Source organism: Mobula birostris, unplaced genomic scaffold (genome assembly GCF_030028105.1).
Source record: "Mobula birostris isolate sMobBir1 unplaced genomic scaffold, sMobBir1.hap1 scaffold_1633, whole genome shotgun sequence".
Classification (NCBI taxonomy): Eukaryota; Metazoa; Chordata; class Chondrichthyes; order Myliobatiformes; family Myliobatidae; genus Mobula; species Mobula birostris.
This window is the reverse complement of record NW_027274675.1, coordinates 75,209-87,629: the sequence shown is the minus strand read 5'-3', so window position 1 is coordinate 87,629 and position 12,421 is coordinate 75,209. Positions and strand designations below refer to the sequence as shown.

The following is a 12,421-nucleotide window of genomic DNA, read 5'->3' as shown; positions in this document are numbered from 1 at the left end:
AGCAGGTGAACGGCCGCTCCCTAGTGTGAACTCGGTGATGTACCTTCAGTTGAGATGAACAAGTGAATCCCCTCCCACAGTCCGAGCAGGTGAATGGCCGCTCCAAGGTGTGAACTTGCTGGTGTGCCATTAGGGTCGATGACTGAGTGAATCCTGTCCCACATTCTGAGCAGATGAATGGCCTCTCACCAGTGTGAATTCGCTGATGTACCTTTAGTTTAGATGAGCAAGTGAATCCCTTCCCACAGTCTGAGCAGTTGAATAGCTTCTCCCCAGTGTGAACTGACTTGTGTACCAGTAGTTCGGATGACCGAGAGAATCCCTTCCCGCAGTCTGAGCGGGTGAACGGCCGCTCCCCGGTGTGAATTCGCTGGTGAGCCATGAAGTCAGATGATCATGTGAATCCTTTCCCAGAAGTTCAGCTGATGACTAGCCTCTGCCCAGTGTGAACTGACTGGTGTGTCCACAGGTGGGAAAACCAACTGAATCCCTTCTCACCCACAGAACTGGTGAATGGCCTTGCCCAGTGTGAACTTGCTGATGTACCTTCAGTTGAAATGACCGACGGAATCCATTCCCACTGTCTGAGCAGGGGAATGGCCTCTCCCCGTGTAAAATGATGGGCGTGTCAGTCGGTCAGATGATCGAGTGAATCCCTCCCCACAGTCTGAGCAGGAAGGATGTTCGAGTGAATCCCTTGCTCCACTTCTTAATTATTTGGACAGAGACAGCAAAACTGGTGTGTTGTGTTCGAGATTCCCGTAGACAAATTCCTTGTCATTTTTAACCTGTAAAAAGATTTACAAAATCCATCAATGGATGTACGACAACGTTTCAGATGAGATCACTTTAGTTGCCGAGGTGTGATCTGACATCACACTGTTACAGTGAAGTTCAACCCAAGTTGGAGAGAGAAATTATTTTCTAACTGGGCACAGTGCTGGTATCTGGAATGACCATCAAATTCTCTGATGCTCTTCCTGTCTGTATAAGAATGGGGCATTTCTGCCATCTCCAATCTGTGACCTGGCTCAGTTTGACTCTCTCCATTGGTATTATTCCCTGTTCCCACTGAGCTGCATGGGCTCCTGGCCCCACAGTAACTGAAACACTCTCACACAAATAGCTGGCAGTGCATTCCATACCCAGCAGTCTCTGTGTAAAAAACTTAGCCTGACATCCCCTTGGTATTTATTTCCAGCACCTTAAAACTATGCCCCCTCGTGTTAGCCATTTCAGCCTTTGGAAAAAAAAACCTATGGCTGTCCACACGATCAATGCCCCTCATCATCTTGTATACCTGAAAAAGGCTCTAAACATAAACAAGGAAATTATACATCGCTTTGAGGATTTGTTGGAAGTATACAAAATTATGAGGGTATAGATAGGGTAAATGCAAGCAGCTTTTTCCACCAAAGTTGGGTGGGATGACAACCAGACGTCATGGGTACGTGGGGAAGGTGAAAATTTAATGGGAACATGTGGAAAAGCTCTTTACTGAAATGGTCGTGAGAGTGTGGAATGAGATGCCAACACAAGTGGTGAATATGTGCTCAGTTTCACCATTTAACAGAAGTTCGGATGGGAGCCTGGATGGTAGGGGTATGGAGGGCAATCGTCCTGGTGCAGGTAGTTGCATTAGACAGCTTAAATGTTTTTTCAGCATTGACTAGATAGGCCAAATAGCCTGTTTCTGTACTGAACTACTCCATGTTTCTGTGACAGAGAAGCTGGCCAAACTTGTTTGGAAGGGAAAAGGTAGGAGTGACAATGGAGCAGCAATGGCTGGAGTTTCTGGGAGCAATTCGGGAGCTGAGTGATCGATACATCCCAAAGAAGTGGAAGAATTAGAAAGGCAGGAGGACACAACCATGGCTGAAATGAGAAGCCAAAGCCAACATAAGAAGCCAAAGAGAGGGCAAATAATGAGCAAAAACTATTGAGAAGCTTTTAGAAACCAACAGAAGACGACTAAAAAAAAAAGTCAGATGAGCTCTGGGGTGGAATTATGATATTGGAGTCATTAATGAGTCTTGGTAGCACCCAACAGTGTGAGGCATTTAGAGGAACAAAATATCCAGGGCCTCAATTTCTCTTGAAAACCACAGTTCCCTGCACCAGTTGCCTTTCCACTTTTATTTTGACAGGCACATACAAACTCTACACCCTTGAAACTTCACTTCTGAAGGCCTCCCACTTACCAAGTACTCCTTTGCCAGAAAACGGCCAGTCCCAAACCACACTTCTCAGATCCTTTCTGATACCATCAAAATTGACCTTTCTCATATTTAGAATCTCAACCCATTGTCCAGACCTCTCTTTTCTCATATTTACTTTGAATCTCATGGCATTATGATCACTAATTCCTGTTTTTACTCCCATATAAATCCTATTTGTGACAGATGTCACTTTGAGGTGGCTTCTTTGACTTATATGTTCTGATCTCGCCCCTCTTGGAAAAATTCTGGAAAGATATTTTTGATATTATTTTAACAGTTTTGCGTTTTGATTTACAACTCCATCCAATTACGGCAAGTTTTGGTTTGCCAATGACGGAACATAGATCTTCATCCTCTTCAGCTTGTCGGATAATCCCACTTGTTACATTAATGGCCAGAAGATCCATTTTATTAAATTGGAAACAAACCAACCTCCCCCTCTACATTTCAATGGTTTTCCCAAACTATATCATGTTTAAATTTAGAAAAAATCAGAAGTGTCACGATTCGAAGAAGGGGTCTGAGAGTCTGAGTGGGAGTGCCGAGAAAGACATTTTTGAAATTTTCGTTATTTTTTTTTCACCAACGGCATTCTGAGAGGCGGGACTGCGCAGGCGTGTGACGTCGGGCAGTGCAGCGCGGCAGATTTAAAAGGGCAGACATCCTGCTTCGGGTTTGATTCGAAGAAGGAGTCTGAGAGTCTGAGTGGGAGTGCCGAGAAAGACATTTTTGAAATTTTCGTTATTTTTTTTTCTCCAACAGCGTTCTGAGAGGCGGGACTGCGCAGGCGTGTGACGTCGGGCTGTGCAGCGCGGCAGATTTAAAAGGATCAGAGCCTCATAGAGTGGGCAGCGGAGTTTGCGGGCGGCGGAGTGAGCCGGGAGCAGAGTGAAGACTTAAGGGCTTCGGCTCAACAGGCTTCGGCGGAAACAGGCGAGGCGAGGGAGGTTTGGCATCCATTTTCTGTTGTTATTTGAGGAGAGGGGCAGTATGAGTGTGAGGGCAGTTTGCTGTTCTCGGTGTCGGATGTGGGAGGACCTGGAGTCTACAAGCCTCCTGGAGGTCTACATCTGCGCCAAGTGTATCGAGATGCAGCTCCTAAGGGACCGCGTTACGGAACTGGAGCTGCAGCTCGATGACCTTCGTCTGGTCAGGGAGAGTGAGGAGGTGATAGAGAGGAGTTGCAGGCAGGTGGTCACGCCAGGGCCATGGGAGGCAGACAAGTGGGTCACGGTTAGGAGGGGGAAAGGGAAAGGTCAGGTAATAGGGAGTACCCCGGTGGCTGTGCCCCTTAACAACAGGTACTCCTGTTTGAGTACTGTTGGGGGGGACAGCTTACCCAGGAGAAGTGACAGTGGCCGTGCCTCCAGCACAGAGTCCGGCCCTGTAGCTCAGAAGGGTAGGGCAAGGAAGAGGAGGGCAGTTGTGATAGGGGACTCGATAGTAAGGGGGTCAGATAGGCGATTCTGTGGACGCAGTCCAGAGACCCGGATGGTAGTTTGCCTCCCTGGTGCCAGGGTCCGGGATATTTCTGATCGTGTCCAAGATATCCTGAAGTGGGAGGGTGAGGAGCCAGAGGCCGTGGTACATATAGGTACCAATGACATAGGTAGGAAAAGGGATGAGGTCCTGAAAGGAGAATATGGAGAGCTAGGAAGGGAGTTGAGAAAAAGGACCGCAAAGGTAGTAATCTCGGGATTACTGCCTGTGCCACGCGACAGTGAGAGTAGGAATGCGATGAGGTGGAGGATAAATGCATGGCTGAGGGATTGGAGCAGGGGGCAGAGATTCAAGTTTTTGGATCATTGGGACCTCTTTTGGCACAGGCGTGACCTGTACAAAAAGGACGGGTCGCACTTGAATCCTAGGGGGACCAATATCCTGGCAGGGAGATTAGCGGGGGCTACTGAGGTGACCTTAAACTAGAATGGTTGGGGGGTGGGAATCAAATTAAAGAGGCTAGGCGTGAGGAGGTTAGTTCACTACAGGGGGATGGGAACCAGTGCAGAGAGGCAGAGGGGTGTAAAGTGAGGGTAGAAACAAAATGTACTATGGAGAAAAGTAAAAGTGGCAGGCCGACAAATCCAGGGCAAACATTAAAAAGGGCCACTTTTCAGCATAATTGTATAAGGGCAAAGAGAGTTGTAAAAGAGCGCCTGAAGGCTTTGTGTGTCAATGCAAGGAGCATTCGTAATAAGGTGGATGAATTGAAAGTGCAGATTGTTATTAATGATTATGATATAGTTGGGATCACAGAGACATGGCTCCAGGGTGACCAGGGATGGGAGCTCAACGTTCAGGGATATTCGATATTCAGGAGGGATAGACATGAAGGAAGGGGAGGTGGGGTGGCGTTGCTGGTTCAAGAAGAGATTAACACAATAGAAAGGAAGGACATAAGCCGGGAAGATGTGGAATCGATATGGGTAGAGCTGCGTAACACTAAGGAGCAGAAGACGCTGGTGGGAGTTGTGTACAGGCCACCTAACAGTAGTAGTGAGGTCGGAGATGGTATTAAACAGGAAATTAGAAATGTGTGCAATAAAGGAACAGCAGTTATAATGGGTGACTTCAATCCACATGTAGATTGGGTGAACCAAATTGGTAAAGGTGCTGAGGAAGAGGATTTCTTGGAATGTATGCGGGATGGTTTTTTGAACCAACATGTCGAGGAACCAACTAGAGAGCAGGCTATTCTGGACTGGGTTTTGAGCAATGAGGAAGGGTTAATTAGCAATCTTGTCGTGAGAGGCCCCTTGGGTAAGAGTGACCATAATATGGTGGAATTCTTCATTAAGATGGAGAGTGACATAGTTAGTTCAGAAACAAAGGTTCTGAACTTAAAGAGGGGTAACTTTGAAGGTATGAGACGTGAATTAGCTAAGATAGACTGGCAAATAACACTTAAAGGATTGACGGTGGATATGCAATGGCAAGCATTTAAAGGTTGCATGGAGGACTGGGAGAATTACAGAGTTCAGCAGAGGAGGACAAAGGGCTTAATTAGGAAGGGGAAAAAAAGATTATGAGAGAAAACTGGCAGGGAACATAAAAACTGACTGTAAAAGCTTTTATAGGTATGTAAAAAGGAAAAGACTGGTAAAGACAAATGTAGGTCCCCTGCAGACAGAAACAGGTGAATTGATTATGGGGAGCAAGGACATGGCAGACCAATTGAATAATTACTTTGGTTCTGTCTTCACTAAGGAGGACATAAATAATCTTCCAGAAATAGTAGGGGACAGAGGGTCCAGTGAGATGGAGGAACTGAGCGAAATACATGTTAGTAGGGAAGTGGTGTTAGGTAAATTGAAGGGATTGAAGGCAGATAAATCCCCAGGGCCAGATGGTCTGCATCCCAGGGTGCTTAAGGAAGTAGCCCAAGAAATAGTGGATGCATTAGTGATAATTTTTCAAAACTCGTTAGATCCTGGACTAGTTCCTGAGGATTGGAGGGTGGCTAATGTAACTCCACTTTTTAAAAAAGGAGGGAGAGGGAAACCGGGGAATTATAGACCGGTTAGCCTAACGTCGGTGGTGGGGAAACTGCTGGAGTCAGTTATCAAGGATGTGATAACAGCACATTTGGAAAGCGGTGAAATGATCGGACAAAGTCAGCATGGATTTGTGAAAGGAAAATCATGTCTGACGAATCTCATAGAATTTTTTGAGGATGTAACTGGTAGAGTGGATAGGGGAGAACCAGTGGATGTGGTATATTTGGATTTTCAGAAGGCTTTTGACAAGGTCCCACACAGGAGATTAGTGTGCAAACTTAAAGCACACGGTATTGGGGGTAAGGTATTGGTGTGGGTGGAGAGTTGGTTAGCAGACAGGAAGCAAAGAGTGGGAATAAACGGGACCTTTTCAGAATGGCAGGCGGTGACTAGTGGGGTACCACAAGGCTCAGTGCTGGGACCCCAGTTGTTTACAATATATATTAATGACTTGGATGAGGGAATTAAATGCAGCATCTCCAAGTTTGCGGATGACACGAAGCTGGGTGGCAGTGTTTGCTGTGAGGAGGATGCTAAAAGGATGCAGGGTGACTTGGATAGGTTGGGTGAGTGGGCAAATTCATGGCAGATGCAATTTAATGTGGATAAATGTGAAGTTATCCACTTTGGTGGCAAAAATAGGAAAACAGATTATTATCTGAATGGTGGCCGATTAGGAAAAGGGGAGGTGCAACGAGACCTGGGTGTCATTATACACCAGTCATTGAAAGTGGGCATGCAGGTACAACAGGCGGTGAAAAAGGCGAATGGTATGCTGGCATTTATAGCGAGAGGATTTGAGTACAGGAGCAGGGAGGTACTACTGCAGTTGTACAAGGCCTTGGTGAGACCACACCTGGAGTATTGTGTGCAGTTTTGGTCCCCTAATCTGAGGAAAGACATCCTTGCCATAGAGGGAGTACAGAGAAGGTTCACCAGATTGATTCCTGGGATGGCAGGACTTTCATATGAAGAAAGACTGGATGAACTGGGCTTGTACTCGTTGGAATTTAGAAGATTGAGGGGGGATCTGATTGAAACGTATAAGATCCTAAAGGGATTGGACAGGCTAGATGCAGGAAGATTGTTCCCGATGTTGGGGAAGTCCAGAACGAGGGGTCACAGTTTGAGGATAGAGGGGAAGCCTTTTAGGACCGAGATTAGGAAAAACTTCTTCACACAGAGAGTGGTGAATCTGTGGAATTCTCTGCCACAGGAAACAGTTGAGGCCAGTTCATTGGCTATATTTAAGAGGGAGTTAGATATGGCCCTTGTGGCTATGGGGGTCAGGGGGTATGGAGGGAAGGCTGGGGCGGTGTTCTGAGTTGGATGATCAGCCATGATCATAATAAATGGTGGTGCAGGCTCGAAGGGCCGAATGGCCTACTCCTGCACCTATTTTCTATGTTTCTATGTTTGATCCTTCGGTTAAATTTGAAGAGACTTGGAAGCCATTTATTCAACATTTTCATATGATGTAGTTTGACCTTTTCTGAATCCTTTTTATTAACTTGGAATATGTGAATAGAGGAGCGTAGTTGACGACATTAATGAATGTATTCGATCTAATATATTGGTTCAACCTTGTTTTGTTCTGTTTGCTTTTTTTAGGGTTTAGCAATTAGTTCTATTTCTTTTTTTTTGGTTTTTTGGGTTTTTTTGCAATATCATTTTCTTCTCATTTCTTTTTTCTTCATGATTGACTATATCGAGAGTTTGGAAGTCTATTACACTTGGACTATTTGTAGTATTTTTTGTATATGTTTAATAACAATAAGGTAATTCCAATCTTTGTATCACTATTGTTATTATGTTTATGAACTTGAAAATTAATAAAAAGATTAAAAAAGAAAAAAGATCACTAATTTCTGTCACCAGCCCTGGGTCATTTCCTAACAGCTTATTGCACACTTCAATGTCAGGAATTCTACATAGTGATCAAGAGCACATTTGACAAACTCTTCCCCCTTTTACAGTATGGGAGTCCCAGTCAATATATGGAAAGTTAAAATCACTTACTGAATCAACTTTTGTTTCTTGGCATGGTCTGCGATCTCTCTACAACTTTGTTCCTCTAAATCCCTCAGACTGTTGGGTGCAACCAAGTCCCAGTAATGGCTACAACATCATAATTCCCTGCCTGAGCTCATCTGGCTTTCCTACGATGCTTCCTGCATTGTGATATACACAGCTCAGCACATTCATCGCACCACACTCAATCATTTGATTGCTGACTCTATGTGAGGTCTGAACAACATCTGACTGGTGTCAAGAAAACAAACTCTCTCTCATTGTCACAAAAACAAAGGAGCTGATTGTGGATGACAGGAGGAATGGAGACAGGCTAACCCCTATTGACATCAATCGATCTGGGGTTGAGAGGGTGAACAGCTTTAAGTTCCTTGGCATAAATATCACCAAGGATCTCACATGGTCTGTACATACCGGCTGTGTTGTGAAAAGAGCACAACAGCACCACTTTCACATCAGATGGTTGAAGAAGTTTGGGATGGGACCCCAAATCCTAAGAACTTTCTACAGGGACACAATTGAGAGCATCCTGACTGGCTGCATCACTGCCTGGTATGGGAACTGTACTTCCCTGAATCGCCGGAACCTGCAGAGAGTGGTGCAGACATCCCAGCACATTTGTAGATGTGAACTTCCCACTATTCAGGACATTTACAGAAATAGGTGTGTAAAAAGGGCCGAAAGGATATTGAGAGACCCAATTCACCACAACCAAAAACTGTTCCTGCTGCTATCATCCAGGAAACGGTACCACAGCAAAGGACAAACAGGATCCAGGATATCATCTTCCACCCGGCCATCAGACTGATTAAGTCATGCTGATACAATTGCATTTTTATGTTACATGGACTGTCCTATGTACAAACTATTTATTATAAATTACTATATTTAGATGGAGACGTAACATAAAGATTTCTACTCCTCATGTATATGAAGGATGTATGTGATAAAGTCAATTCAATTCAATTCACCCTCTCCACTATCTGTCCTCGCAGTCTGGCTCCCATTCCTCCTACAACTTACTTTAACCACATCACCCTCTCCCCCCACACGAGCACAAGCAAGCCTTACCACTGGGATATTACTCCCCTCTTGTTCTGTTCCCCTAACTAACGAATCCCCTATCATGCCTCTGACTTTCCTCTGCCAGGTAATCCCCCCCAACAGCTTCTAAAGTGGTCCAACTGTTGTTGTGCAGGTTAGCAACAAGAGTACTCTGCAATGGCTATTTAAACTCATTCTCTTCCTGACTCTCACCCAGTATCATGTGTCCTGCACCTTGGGTGTAACTCACCTCTCTTCATGTCATATCTATCAACCCCTCCAACTCCTGGATGATCAGGAATTCATCCATTTCAAGTTCCAACTCCTTAGAGTGCAGGGTTACAAGCTGCAGCTGGATGCACATCTTGTAGGTGAGGGCATCAGGGACACTGGAGGTCTCCCCACCTTCCCACCAATGTCCTCTCTAATTTGTAATGACCAGTGTGCACTTAAATCTTGTACTGTGCATTTTTTTACCCAGTGACGACATGTGTACAGTGAATTTTATATAGAGACCCTGACGAAGGGTCTCAGCCCGAAACGTCGACTGTACCTCTTCCTCGAGATGCTGCCTGGCCTGCTGTGTTCACCAGCAACTTTGATGTGTGTTGGGTAAATTTATCTGATTGTTAATTGAGCAGGAGGCTTCATGCCCGGTAAATTACTAAGAGAACATGGGTCAATTGCAGTCGATTGACACGAGTGGGCCAGGAGCAGCCCTACACAATATGTGTGAGAGTTTTCCAGACAAGGAAAAGGATTTGTGAATGCTGAGTGCAGAGCTGAATAAGAAATTGGGGACAAAATGTGGCCACTGGGGGGTGGGGGGAACCTGGGATACTACCTCATGAGAACAAGCAGTAAATTCGATATGGAAGAAGAACGGTGGAAAGAAGTGGAAATTGTTAAAAAGGGAATGGAAGGAAAAGGCAGATGTAAAGTGGAGCAGTATATTATTAGCATGTTGGGGGAATGATGCATGTGACAAAGGGATAGAGGTATGTACTGGAGTAGGAACGCCAAAGGTTAGAGGACGCTAAAAGCAGAGCGTGAATAGGTGAAAGGGGCCGAAAATGAGAGCAGGAAAAACAATGTAAGCAAACCAATGCCGCACTAGGTAGGAGAGAAGGGTAGAAACATCAGTCTAAAGTTCGAACTGATAGGGAAACAAGGGATCCTGAAACCGTCTCTGGCACACCGACCCTATTTGAGGACAGTGACTGTGATGAACTGCCCACCTGAATGCTGCCCAAACCACGAGCAGGAGGGGGGAGAGCCCTCAGTGATTCCTCTGTCTGCACCCTGGAAGCCTCAAGAAATGATAATGATCATGAATCAGGCCCCAGATAGAAAAGAAAATCCAGCACAGTTTGTTCAGTATGTCCGCAGTACTACAGAAATGTACAATGCGATCCTGCATGATTTATTCTGTCTCTGCTGCATGATTCTCTCAGCTGATGAGGGGTGGAAATGGAAGGCAGAATTGAGATACCAAACCTATCAGGATTTACAGGCAGGAAACCCTAATGAGAATGAACAGACAGAATGGATCATTCAAGCCTTGGAGAGGGCTCTCCAACAACCTTCAAACATCACTAAAATACTTGAATGCAAACCTAAGCCTGGGGAATCGGGACAAGACTATTGAGCGCGATTTGTGGCCTGCTACGGCACTTTCACAGGAGACCAAGCCTTTAATGATGGGAATCCGTTCCCCCAGTTTAATGCCTTACTGCTCCAATGCTTACCAACTAAGTTAGCCAACACGATTAAAACAAATAACATGGATTAGACTGATAATGACCGAAATCAAATGCGACGAGCTTTGACATATTATTGGGACCCGGCTTTCAAATCCTGATCAACCCCAAAGGGAACTAATATTAAAAGTGAATATGTTCAGCAGGGTGAAGGACGCGAGCAAGCTATATCTGGGGATCAGAAATGGGAACAAAAACCTACCAAGGGACAGGTGGGGACAACAACGTGTTCAGAAATTGACAAGCAAGGAAGCTTCCAAACATGAGTACCACCCCTCGGGAAGAGCCCAATGTAATATTGCAATTTGCTGGAATTCCAATTCCGTTTATGATTGATATGGGCGCAACCATAACCACTCTCAATCAGGAAATAGTATCAGAAAAGAGATTCCAGCTATCAGATTCTACAATCACTCTGTCTGGGTTTGAAGGCACGGAACGTACGTATTCACATACTCAGCCACTGAAGGTGGAATTCCAGGGAGACCCAGTGTTTGGTTTCATTTACAGTCACCACCAGTCAGGGGTGTAATCTAGCAGGGAGAGACTTGCTCTGTCCGTTGGAAGTTGAGATTCTATGCACGGACAAGGGTATCACCCTGGTACTAGCGAACAATCGACTGCTTCCCTAGTTTCCGCCCCCCCCAGTGGTGGGAACTTAATCTGAACTCCACTGCGTTTGAACCCCTTCTGCCAGCGGCCAACTCTCATGTGACTCTGTACTATGACCCTACGGGGTGCTCAACTGAGGAAAGCCAATATTATGCACCCCTCGAGGGACAGACGTTCCCAGTCACGGTGATTGGAGGGGTTAAAGGAAGAGAGGGCAGTGCATTACTTGCCGAAGTTCCGGATTTCCTTTTGGCCACAGACAGGTCTGGTGGTTCCCCATACCACCATTAGGGTTTGCCCTGGGTTCAAGCCAAAGAACTTAGGGTTCCTTGCCAACACCTTGACGAAACAAGCCTCCAGCACCGAGGGAGACTGGCAAGACTTGGCCACGGGCCAACTCCGATACTGGAAGGAGTCGGAGGTGAAGACGGGACATCTGAAGACACTCTTTTAATATTGACTGAACTCAAGACTCATCTCTGGGCAATTTCAGGCCATTAAGTTGACAGCACCAACTGCTCCCCTGTCCGGATCACCGTGAAGGAAGGACAGACTTTCCCATCCATTCCGCAATACCCCCTCAAGCCCGAGGCAACGTTTTATGAGGATGGAAGTTGTTTTGTGGATCCAACAGGAAAATGATATTCTGGCTATGCGATAGTGACAGACAGTGAAATAGTTGAGCAGGCCTCTTTTGAAGCAGCTGTCTCCGCCCAGAAGGCTCAGTTGATTGCTCGGACTCGTGCCTGTATCCTAGCAACAGACTAAAGTGTGAACGTTAACACAGACTCCCGTTATGCATTTGAAGTTGCACATGACTACAGGGCTCTCTGGAAAAATGGGAATTCCTGACTTCCTCTGGCCACCCCATTAGTAATGCTGCTCTACAGCTACCTCAAGTTTTGGCTATTATTAAATGTGAGGCCTACACCCGCATGTCCGACCTGGTCACTAAAGGCAATGCTTTAGCAGATAAGACAGCAAAAATTGCAGCAGAATCCTCGGTAGTTGTAGTTTCCTTGGATTCCCGTCAAGCAACCCTCCGTGACTTAAGCAGAATGGGTTTGCCAGACATGCGGGAGGTACGTACTTTTCACGGGGACGCCTCTGAGGAGGAGCGCAAACTGTGGTCCCAGGTGGGGTGCCAGAAAGACCCCGATCTAGGTTTTTGGATCAACCCAGTGGGACAGGTTTGTGTTCCTGCACAGTTTTTACCAATATCGGTCGATTATATACATAATTGAACACACCTAGAAAA

At 45.8% G+C, this 12,421-nt stretch overlaps 1 protein-coding gene across 1 annotated transcript in view; it reads right to left on the bottom strand.

Moving 5' to 3' along the window:
- Positions 1–414: 414 nt before the first annotated feature.
- The window catches only part of LOC140192545 (uncharacterized), a 38,813-nt gene continuing 26,806 nt past the window's right edge, over positions 415–12,421 (bottom strand). Inside the window, exon 3 of the transcript XR_011884328.1 lies at positions 415–788. The gene's annotated coding sequence lies outside the window, so the exon portion shown is untranslated. The remainder of the gene's footprint in view (positions 789–12,421) is intronic.